This window comes from Equus asinus, chromosome 7 (assembly GCF_041296235.1).
Source record: "Equus asinus isolate D_3611 breed Donkey chromosome 7, EquAss-T2T_v2, whole genome shotgun sequence".
NCBI lineage: Eukaryota > Metazoa > Chordata > Mammalia > Perissodactyla > Equidae > Equus > Equus asinus.
Window position 1 is genome coordinate 38022829 of NC_091796.1, and position 16162 is coordinate 38038990.

At 50.2% G+C, this 16162-nt stretch overlaps 1 long non-coding RNA gene across 2 annotated transcripts; it reads right to left on the reverse strand.

Moving 5' to 3' along the window:
* Positions 1 to 1204: 1204 nt before the first annotated feature.
* LOC106823528 (uncharacterized) lies at positions 1205 to 12658 on the reverse strand. Of its 2 annotated transcripts, none has more exons than XR_006530563.2 (3): positions 12559 to 12658; positions 6399 to 6664; positions 1205 to 2577 (listed from the first exon to the last, which is right to left on the reverse strand). It is a non-coding gene; the product is annotated as an uncharacterized lncRNA (long non-coding RNA). The 2 variants fall into 2 exon arrangements; XR_011504454.1 differs by lacking the exon at positions 12559 to 12658 and adding an exon at positions 12386 to 12556.
* Between the last annotated feature and the right edge of the window lie 3504 nt (positions 12659 to 16162).

The window sequence follows — 16162 nt, forward strand, 5'->3', positions numbered from 1 at the left end:
TTGGGGAGGGGAGGGGTGAGTGGGGCCACCTTCCTAAGAACTCCAATCCGGCCCAAAGAACTTATATTTCAAGGCCCTGCCCCAGCGTTTATAAACTAAAGCTCTCAGCTATTTGATAAGGGGTGAAAAAGAGCCCCTTCCTTTGTACGCTGGGTGTGGTCTGGAAAGAGGAGGAGGATGGACCGAAGGGCTCAGCTGGTGCCTGACACAGTAAAGAAAAGGCCCACAGAAAACACTTTCTTTCTGTTGTTACATTGCTTTCTTTCTGGAAGTTATTATTTATTATTGGGAAGTGTGTGTGCGTGTTGAGGTTAGGGGACATTATTGCCCAAAGATTGTCACAAGGAACTGAGGGAAAGTGGAGCAGGGGGCTCCTCTGCCAGGGTGGAGCAATGGAGGAGCCGAAGGCCATGGGAGCAGAGAACCACATAATGAGGCGTCAGTGACGTGGCTGGAGCAGGGCCTGTGTAAGATCAACACTTCTTCTTTCAAAACATGACAGAAAATGAGCTCTGCCTGGTGAGGCTGATATATAATTGGCACAGGTTCTTCCAGGGTTTAATGAAGGACTGTTCTAGGTGTACCCATAGGTCATGATACTTAGCAGGCATTTTCCCCCAAAACCCATGCCATTAAGAAAGTGAGTTAAATAGAAAGAGAGAGTGGAATGGTGATTTCCAGGGCTGGGGGTGAGGTGGGGTGGGGGAATCGGGGAGATGTTGACAAAGGGTACAAACTTCCAGTTATAAGTTCTGGGGATCTAACGTACCGCATGGTGACCAAAAATGCTGGACTGTATACCTGAAAGTTGCTGAGAGAATAGATCTTAAACATTCTCACAACACACTGAAAAGGTAATTACTTGAGGTGATGGAGGTGTTAACCTTATTGTGGTAATCATTTCACAATACATACATGTATCAAATCATCATATCGTATGCCTGAAACGTACACAATGTTATACCGTCATGTGGCACTTAATGACGGGGATACATTCTGAGAAATGCATTGTTAGGTGATTTTGTCATTGTGAAAAAATCGTAGTGTGTACTTATACAAACCTAGGTGGTATAGCCTACTACACACCTAGGCTATATAGTACTAATCTTATGGGACCACCATCGTATATGCAGTCCACTGTTGATCAAAACATCGTTATGCGACACATGACTGTATGTCAATTATATCTCATTAAAACAGGAAAAAAAGGAAATGAGTTAATTTAATAAGAAATCTGCAGAACTCATGTTATTAAGAAAGTGAGTTAATATAATAAGTAGCTACCTAAGGGTTACTTATATAACCTACCTAATATGATAAGTACCTTCCTAAGGGGAAAGTCCCACTTTACATGTAGCAAATCATGGTTTGGAAATTTTAGGGTGTGGTGAAGAGAAGAAACTTTACAACAATAATTAAAGTCTTAAAGGACCTCAAGTCATAACTTACTATCTTGAAGGAGTTTTATCCTTTGAGCTAGGAAATACTGACAACAAATTTAAATCTCATTCATGGGATTTATTAAGAACCTTGTGCTAGGGCCAATAGCCTAAAACTAACCCAGTAATGAAATGGTCACTCATCCAAGCAAGAGGGACATTCAACATATTTCACAGTTGAGTGGGGAACTGGCATCAACCACTGAGATTGCCCGTCAGCACAGAATGCTGTGCCAGATGATAATCCTGCAGTTGACAGTTGTGGAAAGGACTGAGGACTTTGTGGAGGAGGATCAAGGCAGCCAGGACAGCAAGGGGCATTTGAGGAGCTCAGGAAGAGGGTTCTTTGTATATTATGGAGATTAACCCTTTGTCGGATAAGTGGCTTGTAAATATTTTTTCCCAATTAGTGAGCTGTTTTTTTGTTTCAGTCCTATTTTCCCTTGCCTTGAAGAAGCTCTTTAGTCTGATGAAGTCCCATTTGTTTATTCTTTCTATTGTTTCCCTCAGCTGAGGAGTTATAGTGTCCGAAAAGATTCTTTTGAAACTGATGTCAAAGAGTGTACTGCCTATATTCTCTTCCAGAAGACTTATTGTCTCAGGCCTAATCTTTAGGTCTTTGATCCATTTTGAGTTTATTTTGGTGTGTGGTGAAAAAGAATGGTCAATTTTCAATCTTTTGCATGTGGCTGTCCAGTTTTCCCAGCACCATTTGTTGAAGAGACTTTCTTTTCTCCATTGTAGGCCCTCAGCTCCTTTGTCGAAGATTAGCTGTCCATAAATAAAAATTGTATTTTTTTTACTTGTTCCTCATAGCAATCCTGGGAGATAGATGCAAGCACATTCTACAAACAAAGGCACTGAGATATAAAACCCTTATGTGATAGCCAGAGGGGGACAGAGCCAAGAATCTGGCCACTGCACTTTTCATCAAGGGTGGAAATACTTTGCTGAGTGATTGTGGCTTCAAAGTATGGATTCCATTCCTATCTTAACGTTGACATTGTCTGACAAACTGTACAGCCAGGAGCGGATGATCCAGTTTATTGTGGTTGAGTTGATACTCTGACTCTGCAGTTAGTCAATGTTTGGCGCTCTGCTGGTTTGAAGGAAGGATCCATTCAAATTCAAAAGTACCCTGTGATTGGAAAAATAAATTTTCATATAAAATACAATTCAACACCCTCAAGTGAAGTCAGTATTTCTCATTTTCTTTTAAGAACCTCTTGAACCAAGACAAATGTCCCGGCCTTCCCACTGGGGTTTACTTTCTTCTTTTTCACGAAGCCAGTATAAGTGGTCACTTTTCAGTCATCTGGATCTTTCTGTCCCTGACTTTGACAGACTCTGATAAAGTGACTGCCTTTGGCTTTGAGCGTGAATGGAAAAGCATATTCTTGTTGTTGAAGGAGAGAATATCTCCCATAAGTTGGTTAAGTTTGAGCCAATTTTTAAACTGTCAGTAGGGAACACCCTATAGAGTACTTGTAAGAGGAAAACAAGATTTACTGTCCTTTCCTCCCTGAACTTCACTGACGGTTTTGGCTGGAGGAGAAGTGAGTGCAAGAAGCATGAGCTAGCCTCAGGAGATTTATGACCAGGGCCTGACCGGCAGTGATTTAAGCTAAAAGCATCTGGTTGAAAAGCAGAAGAGTTCACTTTTGGGCTATTGGTCATTCAAGGGGTGAAACAATAATCAAGAATTATTACTCCCCAGTCACACATCGTTGAAAATAGGTCAGCACCTCCTGTGCCAAGAGCAAGGGCAGGTATATCCTTCTACCAAAAATAAAATAGGGCCCTCTGTCGTTTCTGATGGCTGAACCCCAAGAAGTCTCTGTGAACAGAATAGATTGTTCATGCACAGACCATCAAGTCTTTCATATGCCTGTCAGAGATGTTAACTGAGAAGAGGTCTTGGGGAGCCTGTCCTTGCCCTGCTGCTGCTCAAGCCAGGAGTGGACCCTGCATGGGGAGGGCCTGGGAAAGGAAGATAGTCCTGGGAAGCAGCCTCTGAAAGAGGCAGAGCTGGAATCAAGGAGGAGGTGACTAGACAAGCTTGTCTGCAGCATATGTGTGGCCCTGCCTGTCCCTTGTCCTCGGCAGGTCCTGGTCAACTTCCCACATTCTACTCATCCCCTCCCCTTGAAATCCCATGAAGTTGGGGCTTTCTACATCTATAACCCAGGAGTTTCTACATCTTTCTACATCTATAACCCAGCACTTTAGAGCTTTACAGTTACTGAAGTTATCTATTGCTGAATTAAAAACCATACCAAAACTTAGAGGCTTAAGACAACCATGTTATTTACTCATGATTCTGTGTAAGAAAGTAAAAAGTGGCCCCAACAGTTGGCAGCTATAGTGTTCCTGAATGTAAACAAACAATTTTTACAGCATATAAGTAATACTCAGACAAGGCCATTCTTTGACCATGATGGAGAGACAGAGGCAGGACAATTTTATGATCATGCCTGAAACTATACAGAGACAAGGACATTCCACAACTCAAGAACAACTAAACATCTCCCTCTTCCAGCTTATATGAGTTACCACTAACAACTCTAGTCCCACTTTAATCCTCCTGCCTTGTAGATAAAAATGACCAGAGATCCAGTCACCAAGTTGCCCCGACTTTCTGACAGCACCCAATCAAAAAGTGGCTCCTGCTGCCCTAAACCCTTTATGGAATCAGCCAGCAGATGCCCAAATCCTTAATAAGCCCCTCCCAGCTTCCCCTTCTGTTCCTCTCATTTACACTCCCCCTTGCTGCAGCACTTTAAATAAAGCTGACTTTGCTTGACTACAAACTTGTTCCTAGTGTTCTTTGACATCTACATCAGTAATTTTGGCTGGGATCAGCTGGCTGGTTCTTCTGCACCTGGAGTCCTTTTATGGCTGCAGTCATCTAGCAGCTCAATGGGGATAGAATGGTCTAAGACAGCCCCACTCACATGGTTGGTGGTTGGGCTGGCTGACAGCAGAGCCACAGTCTCCAGCAGGCTAGCCCAGGCATCTTCACATGGTAGACTTGTGTGTGGTGTAAGAAGGCAAGAACCAAAACACAGTATTTAAGCCTCTGCTTGAATTATGTTTGCTAAGGCACCATCAGTCAAAGCAAGTCACATGGCTAATCCCAGAATCAATGTGAGAGTGAACCACTAAGGGTGGAGAGACACAAAAAAGTGATTGGGGGCCTATTTGCATAACAAACTCCCATAGCACTGAACACAGTCTCATTTGATCCTCACAAATGAGGGCACCGTTATCCTAATTTCACTGATGAGAAACTTCAAGTTTAGAGAAGTTCAAGTCTTGACTAAGGCCATAAAGCTGGTAAATGTCGGGGCCATACCCCGGGACCAGATTGCTGAGTCATACTTCAGTTTCTCTCCCTAGAGCCCTCACTGTGGATTTGCCACTTGGCTACAGATGCACTGTCGCTCTGGTCCTGCATGGCCCATCAAGTACCTTTTGTGACTGCTTTCATTTCGCATAATGTTTTCAGGTTCATGCATTCCTTTTTATGGCCAAATAATATTTCATTTTATGGATACACCTCATTTGGTTTATCTATTTATCAGGTGATGGGCATTTGTGTTGAATTCCCCAGAAGGAGGTGGGTCAGTGAGTTACATAACAAACACATATATAACAAAGTCATGCCAACCCATTTATGCATTTTTCCTGGGGTAATTGTATAGTGAGGCTTAACCATCTCAATCTACACATGGCTTCTCTACTCCAGGTTGAGGAGGGAGCATATGCCCCAGAAGGTGATGACAGTGAGGGGGTGGAATCATGAAGGGCCCCATTGCACTGGCCTCTCCCAGAGTCGTCTGAAACAGTCTTGTTCCCATGTTGAGGGCTCCCAAAGGACCCCATCTGGGGCCACGCTCTCACTTCAAGGGCACAATTTTGTTGCTGGAACATCTAGACATGGCACATTTTATCCATCAGGAATTTCTTCTGCCACCAGATCACCAGCTACAGCCCTAGCACAGCTAGGAAAAGATCCTCTAAAAATATAAATTTCCCCATTTCTGACTTTTTTTAGTTAAACAGAAAAAGCCGAGGGTAGGGGTTGAGAAAGAGGAGAGGAAATCATCTCTTTCCCCAAAGCTACTCCATAGCAGATGGCAGGAAGTGTCAAGTGTCTATGAGAACTGGCAGGGCTGCAAAAGCTAAGATTGATTGGAAATGGCAGAAACTAGAGTTGGTTCTTTAAAAAAGATCACTTAAAACAATGGTGCATTTAGAAAATGTGTCGCTAGAATTAACTGTGAAAGGCAGCGATGAAAATGGCTGTCGGGACCTGCTCTGAGACCCCCTCACTAAACTGTTCTCCAACTGTAGGGGGTCCCTGGAGTTCAACACCCACAGGGTTCCCCAGGGGCATCTGAAGGGGGCCCAGAAATCCATGCTTTTAACAGGGCCTTGATGGTCTGAGACTCCATTTTCAGAAACATTGTCCTAAAGGCCACCTTACTTCTCTCTTCTTCTGATTACAATGTTCATTTCTTAAGGTGGAAGTCACAGGAGAAAGGGGAATGCTCTGGAGTCTTTGGGAAAGAAATGGATTAGTCCTCACCCCACTGGAAAATTTAATTGACTAGCATATTCCACCTAACACCCATGCCTGCTTTAGGTCAATAAAAGAAATATTTTAACATTGGTTCAACTTGTTTAATTGAGCTGAGAAGCCCTCTGGGCCTGGGAAGCAGAACCACACTATTTCCACTGGAAACTAATGGATATTCACAGGGTGACTCTGTCATGTTGTACAGGCAGACCCCGGAGATATTGTGGGTTCAGTTCCAGACCACCACAATAAAGCGAATATCGAAATAAAGCGTCACACAATTTTTTTGGTTTCTCAGTGCATACAAAAGTTATGTTTACACTACACTGTAGTCTATTAAGCATGCAATAGCATTATGTATAAAAAGCAATACATACCTTAATTAAGAAATATTTTATTACTAAAAAATGCTCATCATCTGAGCCTTTAGAAAGTCATAATCTTTTTGCTGGTGGAAGGTCTTGCCTGGAAGACAGGTCAGCCGCTGTCACCACACTCCATCTCTGAATTCTGTGTTCTGTGATTTCCTCCAGCCCCACCCCTGGCCGCTGTGAGGGGGGGACATCCCGGTCTTGGGCCGCCTGCATCCTGGGCCCATGTTGATGCTGATGGTTCTGGAACTCCCGCAGGGTCCTGGCTGGCTCTGTTTGGGGATGGGAAGCAGAAGGGTGATAAGGGCCCCAGGCTGACCTGGCTCTTAGTATGAGTCTCTGACTGGCTGTCAGCGCTGCCGAGATCTCGTTCTTTCAGGAGCTGGGCACACAGGGGCTCCGAGGCAGCAGCGGCACCCACGACACGGCGAGGCCGCTCTCCTCCCACAGCTGCAGCTGGCACAGGAGCCCGACCTGAGGCCAGCGGAGGGCTTGAATGGTCACAAGGCATCCAAGAGGTTCCCTAAATGATCACCTGGTTGCAGACACGTGTGGCCAGAGATGGTGATAAGCAGGGGAAACTTAGCGTATTCAAATAGAAGACACTAGGTAAAATAGCTACCAGTCCACCATTGAAGGTGAGAAATCACTTAAGCAGCGGTTCCACCCGTCTTCGTCCGTGCTCTCATTACGGAGCCTGGGAGGGAGCCGCGCCGTCCAGGCCCGCCCGCAGGGGCATCCGAAGGGACAGCGTCCCCTCCAGCCTCGGCCGGGTCTGCGGCCCCCAGCCCGCCTGCTGAACACCCCCGAGGTGCGGGCGCCAGAGGATCCTGGGGACCCTGGGCACAAGGTGCACCTGCCTCCTACAACGCCAGTCTGCCACGGCTGGAGGGCTCAGGGTGCCCCAGGGGGACATAACCGCCAGGTGCTTCCGCTCCCTGAACCTGCAGCCTGAGCAGCCAGTCACACAGGGCGGGCCTCTGCAGGGGCCCGCCATGCAGAAGCTGGGGGCGGCACACAGAACCAGCAAGAGGGACACAAGGGGACCGGCAGGACCACCTCACCCTGCGCCAGCCGTCCTGCCCTCTCAGGGGCGCTGACACACCTGACCACCCCTGCTTCCCTGAGCATCTTCTTCATGTGGCTTCCAGGACACCAGGCTCCGCAGAAAACCTGCAGCCGGCCGAGGAAGTCACAGCACCCTTTCCCGGCAGGGTGACTGCACAACCTCTGTGCTCGACCACTGGTGATGCCTGTTGTCCCCATGTCCTGTGATGGTGGGGCACCTCCCTTCACCCTCAAAGGGGCCTGGTTTGCACAATCAGCCACCTGTCCCCATTTCTCCAAGGGGACTGGCTTTTCTCTGACGTTGTGTCCTTCCCTATTGGTGGGAAAATCTCCCTCCTTTGATGAGAAGGCGGCAGTGTGGACAGAACTGCACTTCAGGTTATTTCTGAAAATAGAAAGGTGGCACCCTACCAGGTGCTGTGGACTATTATTGGCCCCTGAAATCAAAAGGGTAGGAGTCCTTCTTTTGGGTGCCCCAGATCTGGAATGGGGCCACTTGCCACCCACACCCCTTCTGGCCCTGGTGCCTCATTTTTCGATGCACACATTCATTCAACAAACCTTTACTGAGTCTCTTTGCAAGAGCGGTGTATGAGGGATGCCCTGGGTGGAGTTAGATTGGGAACGAGACAGACAAGGTCACCCTTACGTGGCTCACTCAACACTCCAACCCAGCCAGACCTAAGTGCCTCTTGATACAGCACTTTTCACCAACATTTATAGAGAGAAATGTTCACCTGCATCATCCCCTACACCCAACCTGACAGAAAAGTGATGTGTGAGAAGCATCGAGTTCATTGCTCTCATGGCTGGTGGAAACTCCGGAGCACTGGTGCCTTTTGAAAGCTTGCGAATGTCCAGGTTGAGTGGGATCAGCACGACCCAGAAGCTGCTGGTGTGAACAGCCCATGAACTGGACCAGCCTCTGATGGTTCCAGCTGTCCACAGGCAGGCAAGCTATTGTGTCTTTTATTTGGATGTTTCTCTGTGCTGTAGAAAATTTGTTCTTCATTTTTCTTTTCCCATTTCAGGAATGGATCTGGTTTTCTGGAACAGTGGACACACGAGGCCAGAGATGCTGCCCTGAGCAGCGCAGGCTAGGAGGCAATTGAGGCCAGTGCCTGCTCCACGTTGGTGCAAAGTGCCAGTAGCCTGGACGGCACCTGAACGTGTGTGGTGACGGGCCCCCCAGACTGGGGCTTCATCCTCCCGGTGGTCCTGCCATCTCGAGGCTCCATCTTCCCCAGGAACTCATTGTCTCCACTTGCATTCAATAAATGGTTCACCAACAACAGAGCAGGCCCATGCTGGGTCCAGGGGAGTACCCTGTCCTACTCATGGGAACCATGCTGTAAGGCACAGGTGCTTAACAAAGATTTGGGGGTCAATGGGGGACCCAAGGATGAACAGTGTTGACCTTAAGCAAGTAGACAGCTAGTTATTTCTCCAGCAAAAAAAGAGTTTATATGGGATCAGCAAAGAATTGTAATTTAGGATGTGCATGCTACGGTGAACCACAGGCAAATCCAGAGAGACAAAGGAATGCACTTGCTTTTACGGAGCAAAAGGGGAGTAGGGAGTGGCTGTTCTAATCGAAAGTCCATTGGAGGAAAGTAATAGTTCAGGGTGGCCACAGCTTTTCATTGGCTGTGCTGTGGTGCTTCTCATTGGCTGGGCTGTTGCCAGGAGGAGAGAGAAATCTTCCTTGAGTAGTAAAGTAGTTGCACTTCCTGCCAGAGGTGCAAGCTTATGCATCTTCCTGTTTGGAGTAACTGACGATGTACGATAGGGCATAAGAGCTTCCCCGACAGGCCTTCCTGATTCCACTTTAGCTGAGGTTTCCTTTATCAATTTCCACATATTCCCCTTTTGATCAGGATCTTTCTCTGAAAGCATCACTGATCAGGAGTCTGGTCCTCTGCATGTAGTGGTTTTGTCGCTCAGTAACAGGAAGGACTTTTCCTGGCTGTCATGTCCCACGATGGATGGAAGGTACATAGTGGTTGGAAACCATTTAGGCCACATTGGAATAACAAGGAAGGTTAGGAGGGAAAACTCTCAGCCATTTCCCATCTAAGTCTGTATTTCTCCAAGGTCATAGGCATTGGAAATCATCTCAAAGCACTGAGCTAGCATCACCTTACTGGGTACATTGTTTTCACAGAGGTTTGACAGGCAATAGGTACAGAACTTTACAACAAATATACAGAGAAAGATAAGGAATAATACTATAAGCCCAGTTTGCAGGATGGTTGTAAATCAGGAGCCCAGGCCTGAAGAGAACCAGCTGAACAAATCAAAGATAATGGAAGGGCCGGCCTGCTTGTCTAGTAGTTAGGCTCATGTTCTCTGCTTCAGTAGCCCGGGGTTCACTGGTTCGGATCCTGGGTGCGGACCTACACACCACTCATCAAGCCATGCTGTGGTGGTGTCCCACATACAAAATAGAGGAAGATTGGCACAGATGTTAGCTCAGCGACAATCTTCCTCACCAAAAAAAAAAAAAAAAAAAAAGACAGTGGATTGTTAGGGGAAATTAGTTGTAACCAATTTGCTTGCTCTCTAATTCTATGTAATTGGGTTTCTACTTCCCCAGAGGCATTTATCCACGTGCAACAGGGAGTGTTCACCACTGGACAGACGCTTCCTTACTCAGCAAGTAGATAATCAAGGACTATATGATTATCTAAAACTACTTTGACCAATGAGGTAAGCACCTGTTTCTGAGCTTGGCCTTAATTTGGATTTGGACTGTGGTCAGATGATTTGCATAAAATCCAAATTCCTCATCGCAGCTTAAGGGCTTCGCATGTTCTGGTTTGTGCCTAACTCTGAGCTCAACTCAAACTCTTCTTCTCCCAGGTTACCTGCTCTTTTGGCCTTTGTCCTATACGTGGAACATGTAAACCCATGCCCTTCCTATGCTGAGCTGGCTCAGGGGTTCGCAGCTGGCCGAGTGTCCAGGGGACTCATTCGCCCTAGGCTGAGCTGAATCAGAGGGCTTCTGGTGGGCTGAGTGTCCTGGGGGCTTAGTCTCCCTGTGCTAAGCTGGGTTGGGGGTTCTTGTGGATGGTCAGGTGTCCAGGGGACTCCCTTGTCCAGTGCTGAGCTGGGTCACTGGGCTTTCAATTGGCCCTCAAAATGTCCCTCAAAAGGTGAATGAACAACCTGTGGTACGTCCACACCATGGAACCGTACTCAGCAAAGAACTATTGATACACACAACTCAGAGACATTACACTGAGTGGAAAAAACTCAACCAATCTCAGAAGGTCACAGCTGTATGATTCCATTTAGGTAACATTATCGAATTGACAAAACTCCCAAGACGGAGAACAGATTGCTGGCTGCCTCGGACAGGAATGGTAGGGATAGAGGTGCACAGCACAAGGGGGATCTTTGTCCTGATGGAGCAGTTTCGCACGTGGATTGTGCTGTTGGTTACGAGAATGTACACATGATAAAATGACAGAAACAGACATGCACATTGTGCCAATGTCGGTTTCATGGCATCAATATTGTTCGCAGTGATGTAAGATGTTATCACTGGGGCAAAATGGGTGAAGGGTACCTGGGACCTTTCTGTAATATCAGCAGCTTCCTGTGAATCTATAAATACTTCAAAATATATATATATACTAATGCCGTGTTTGTCAACATGTCACAGAATAGCTCCCTAAAGCTAGCTCTCCCACTCTGGCTCTCTGGAGCTCCAAGCTTCCCTGCAGCCCCAGGGCCCTGACCTAGCAGGGCAGAGCAGCAATGAAGGAGACAGGAGGAGTCTGGGGAAAGCAGGTGCTGGACTGGGCAGCCTGTGACCGAGGCGGGCAGAGACAGCCGGTGTGGGGCAGAGGCAGCACCCAGAGTGCGCTCCTCCCAGAGCTGATGTTCTGCCTTCAGGAAGGAAGGGCCAGGACAAGGAGCCGGCCCACAGTGGACCCTCCCTCCCTGCGACTCCGTCAGTCTCCTGGCCCTAACATCCCCTCCCCAAACCCTGCCATCTCCTGCCTCCTGCTCACTCCATCCCATCCCTGCCCTAGTCATCTGCATTTTACAGATGAAAGAACTGGGGGCTCAGAAGGGGTGAGCAGTTCCCGATCACACCCCCAAACTCGGGTCCTGGCCCTGCTTGCCTCCAGGAGGCTGCTGTGTCCTGATACCCAGGGTGCGGGTGGGATGGGTCTGAGCAGCTGAGCAGAGGAGGTTCCCAGTGCTGAGATCCCACAAGGGCACCCTGCGCCCTCTGACCTCTGCCCCTCAGACCCTGCCCAGCGCAGAAGACCTGGGGTCCCCAGTTGACAGGAAGTGAGTGTGAAATGCTGCCTCTTCTTGTGGGAAGGCCAGCCCAGTGGTCCAGGTCCTACACAGTGTCCACCTCCACTTCAGACCTTCACCAAATGTCACTTCTTAAATTGCACCTCCTCCCCGTCCTCACCATCTGACACCGACATTTATCACGTTAACACCAGCTCTGAGCCACTTCCCCTCAGGTCTGAGCTACCTGGACTCCACCACCCTCCCCGCTGTCTCCTGAAACCAGCAGCCCTCCAACTGGTGTCAGTACCATCCCAGTCCCCTTCATCTTCCCCCAGAGACGCAGCCTTCTTGATGACTCTCTTCAGTTTATGCCCAGTTGCCTCGAGCACTGTCCCTGGGCCACAGCTCCAGGCTCTCCACCTCCACCTCCACCTGAGCCGCAGGCAGGCCCTCCTCATTGGGATCCACACCTCACCTGAGCTCCAGCCCACGGTGCCTGGAGCTGAGAGGGACCACTGCCTAGGAGAGCTGAGTCTGGAACCTTGGTGTCCTCCCCCCCCCCGCCCTGCCCCCCAATTCATCACCGATTCTCAGCTCTGCCTCTTGGAGGCCACAACCTCCCTCCGTCCACCGGCACCCTCCAGTCTCCCAGATGCACCTGTTCCCACCTGTCTCCCGGTCTGCTCCGCTCTGTCCATCCAGCCCGGCACCTAGAGCAGCCAGAGCAAATTGACGTCTCCCCCAGTCCCTCGGCGCTTCCGTGGCTCTGAGCATGCAGTCCACCATCCTGGTCCCCTCCCTCTAGTGCCTCACCTGCCGCCCTCAACCCACACCAACTCACCCAGAGACAGCGAAGGCGTCCCACACCTCTGGCCTCTCTCCACTCTGGTCTCTCCCGCACAGCTGCTCATCAAAGGCCTGCATCAGACAGGAACCTGCGGGTGAGAAGCACCTGCTGCTGTGGCCGGAGTTTGGAACCATAACTTCAGGGTCCAAACCCAAGTTTTGCCACAAACTGGCTGTGAGGTGTCGGGCAGAAACGGTCTATGCAGAAATACCTGTGTGCAGACACTCCACTTCTGCTTTTCTATCAGCAGGGTGCCACCTCAGCGCTGGCTCTGAGTTTTAAAGAAGTCAACACGTGTGAAAAGTGTTCACGGGGTGGGACAGGTTGTGTTGTGTCAGCTCTCTGTAACACATTGACACCTTCTCAGAGCTGTGGGGACCCTGCCCACCTCATGGCTCTGTTCTCAGGGTCAAATTAGACACTTGCCCTGTCGAGACCCAACCAGCTGGAGAACGCGAGGCTTCCTGTGGTGGGTGCACGGACTGTGAACCCAGGCTGTCCATCACCATCATCCGGGACACTTCTCTTGTATTCCCATGCATTTATTTAAAACACATATAAGGAAGCTCACGCCACCTTCACTTAAGGAGGTGCCCCACATTCCACCCCAGCTCCCCTCTGCACCCTCCTGGGATGGGCAGTGAAAATGTAGCCTGGAAGACAAAAGCTTTCAGGAATCCCCGCTTTTCCTCACAGCTCTCCCTTGGCCTGCAGCTGACCCCACTGCTCAGCCTGTTCTTATAAGGCCTCCCCCTCCCCCTCCAATCCGGAGTGCTTGTCCTTAGCCAGGAGCGCCCTGCCAAGGACTCCTCTAGAATTTGCTCGCGGTCCCCCTCCTCATCTTGTGCTGTGTCCAGGAAGCCCTGGCTCTCTGGCAAGTTCTTTAAGTTGTGTCCTTCCTGTGACGCCAAGTTGACAAGCAGGTTTTTCAGGCAGTCTTTGCTGCCTCTGATCAAGAGAACTCAGAAGAAAAAGGCTCAAGTGATATGCCACCAGGACCTCGGGCTGAAGTCGGTCCCAAGTTGAAAATCTTCAGGCCATGAGCCCACCAGCATCTTGGCAGAGTTACCCATCAGGACGTCTGCACTCTGAATTGGGCCAAGCACCAGCCAGGCCTCGGCACCCGGCCATGAACCACTGTTTCCCAGCCCACCTCCAACAGAGGCAGCAGCAACCTCTGCCTTCACAGACAGCCCCTGACCGGCCCCTCCACTGGAAGATGGATTTCTGCCTGGACAGGTGGCCTCAGATTTCTCATGTCTGGGTCAAGATGCCCCACTTTTTTGTGTTCAGGTGGTTCTTCCTGCCCCGTCTCCTGGCCTTCCATCTGTTTTACAGATTGGGCAGGAGGGGCTGCTGGGACTGGTTCTTCCTTTTTCTGGCTGTTGGCGCAGCCCCGGGAGCCAGGGATACAGCCAAGGCTAAGGTTGCTGGGAGGTGATGGGAAGTTTCTGAGGCCGCTCTCCTCACTCTGCAACTTCTGGGCTCAGATTCTCAGCTTTTGATTTTCTCGGGGTTGTGGGGCGCACGATGACCGGTAGAAGGTATTTTTCTTCTACCAGGGAGCAGCCTCTTCCAGGCAGCTCACCTGGGCCTGGCAGAGGAGCTGACAGCCACAGCCAGACAAGGAACTTGGGGAACATCCAGCAGAAACTTGGGGCTACATACCTGGTGTGCAACTGGGTGGGGTCCCCAGGGACGGGGTGCAGGGGTCAGCGGCTGCCCTTTGTTGTGCTGGGTTGGAGGACTCACTCACCCTGTTCTCAGCTGGGTTGGGGGCCTCACAGTTGGCCTGGTGTCCAAGGGACTTGTTCCCCCCACTGTATTGAACTGGGTCAGGGGACTTGTGCTGGCAGGTGTCTGGGGGACTCCCTCATCCTGTGCTCAGCTGGGTTGGGGGGCTCACAGCTGGTTGGGCATCCTGGGGACTCATTTTTCCTGAGCTGAGCTGGGTTGGGGGCCTTGCACTCACCCTATGTTGAGGTGGGTTTCGATGCCAGAGTTCTGGGAGGGGCCTCCCCACCTGGGTAAGTGTCCTTGTACTCTTGATTCCCAGCATCAGACTTACCCCTGCCACATGGTAACTGAGTAGTTAAGAGCCCTGGGTTGGGGAGTTCATGAGGCACCAAGTGCGGGTGCAGGGCCTTATGGGACCACATGAAGGCGCATGGGAACATGAAGGTGGATTGCAGGGTGTGGCCGAGAGGCCCCGGGTCAGAATGAGTGGGAGGAGGGGGGCTCACTTTCCTCTGGGATGGCGAATGTCATGGAGAACGCTGCAAAGAGTAGGAGGAGCAGGAGAAGCTCCATGTGAAGCCATCTCTTTCTTCAGCGAGGCCTTGGGCAGGCGCTCAGCTTTTATAACCGCCTGGCATGCACGTCACAATGCCTCCTCGTGACGTCACAACCGCGCCCCTGGCCAATCACCAGGCAGTTCCGTCAGCCAATCGCTGGGCGGCTCTTCTGACATCACTCACTACCCAGACACCACCTCGCATCCCCTAGGGCCCTAACCGGCGCCCCTGCCGACCCTCGCCCTTAGCAGCGCCCAGCTCCCTCTCGCCCAACCCAGAGCCTTCATTTCACAGGTGGAGCAACTGGTGACGGGCGGTGACCTGCCCACGGGGGCATCCGGACCTGGTGTCCCAGGACCTGAGGGGATCTGAGAACAGGCAGCGGGCGAGCTGTTCCTCAAGGGGTGTGGGTTCTCCCTGGGGCCCCGCCCATTGCTAAAGCTCCGCCCAGGGGTTTCCATGGTGACTGTAAGCCTTCCTGGACCCTGAGGCTTCAACTGCTCCCTTTGCTGCAGCTTCTCCTCCATGACAGCTGGTACTGAGGACGGGACCTGCGGGAAAGGGAGATCGAGTGCAGGGTGGGGGTGCTGCAGGCAGCCTGGGGCAAGGACAGAGAAGGTGAGACTTCAGGAAGAGGAAGGCCAGGAAGACTCTCATACAGAGGGTCCAGGGCAGCAGAGGGAGTATAGGCTGCCCATCTGAGACCGTAGAAGAACCGTTCCTGGACAGCACCCCATCCCCTCTCCTATGCAGTTGGCTGCCCCTTCCCCATCCCTGTGGTCATCATTAAAGACGTTTGCCCTGCTCGCTGCTGGCACCACCACACCCCTGTCATCATTTCCCATGACTTCCGGATCCACAACGACAATCCATTCTATACCAGGACTTTTGGTCCCTGACCTCCTTGCCTCCTGTTGCAAACATTGTTGGTATTTTCCCCAGCAGTCATTTGTTTGTTCTACACTGAGTAACGGTAATACTGATAAAATGTAGATTGTTCTGGTCTCCTGATGCAGTGGGCTCAGAGAAAGGAGGCCCATTCCCAGGGAATGAATTATGACTGGAGGAAATCAATCATCCTCTTCTTCTTTGCTAGGAGTGGTGTGGGGTGAGGAGGGCATTTGCCCCACTTCTGGCCAATAGGGCCTGAGCAGATGCCTCTGTGGGAGGCAGGTGGTGTTTGGGAAAGTTTTATCTCTCTAACTAGAGAAAGGCAGATGGCAGGAAACAGTCATCACTGTCTGCCTTTGACCTGGTGGGGTGAGTGTGTGGTGTTAGCAGCTGTAGCAGCCACAGTGAGACCC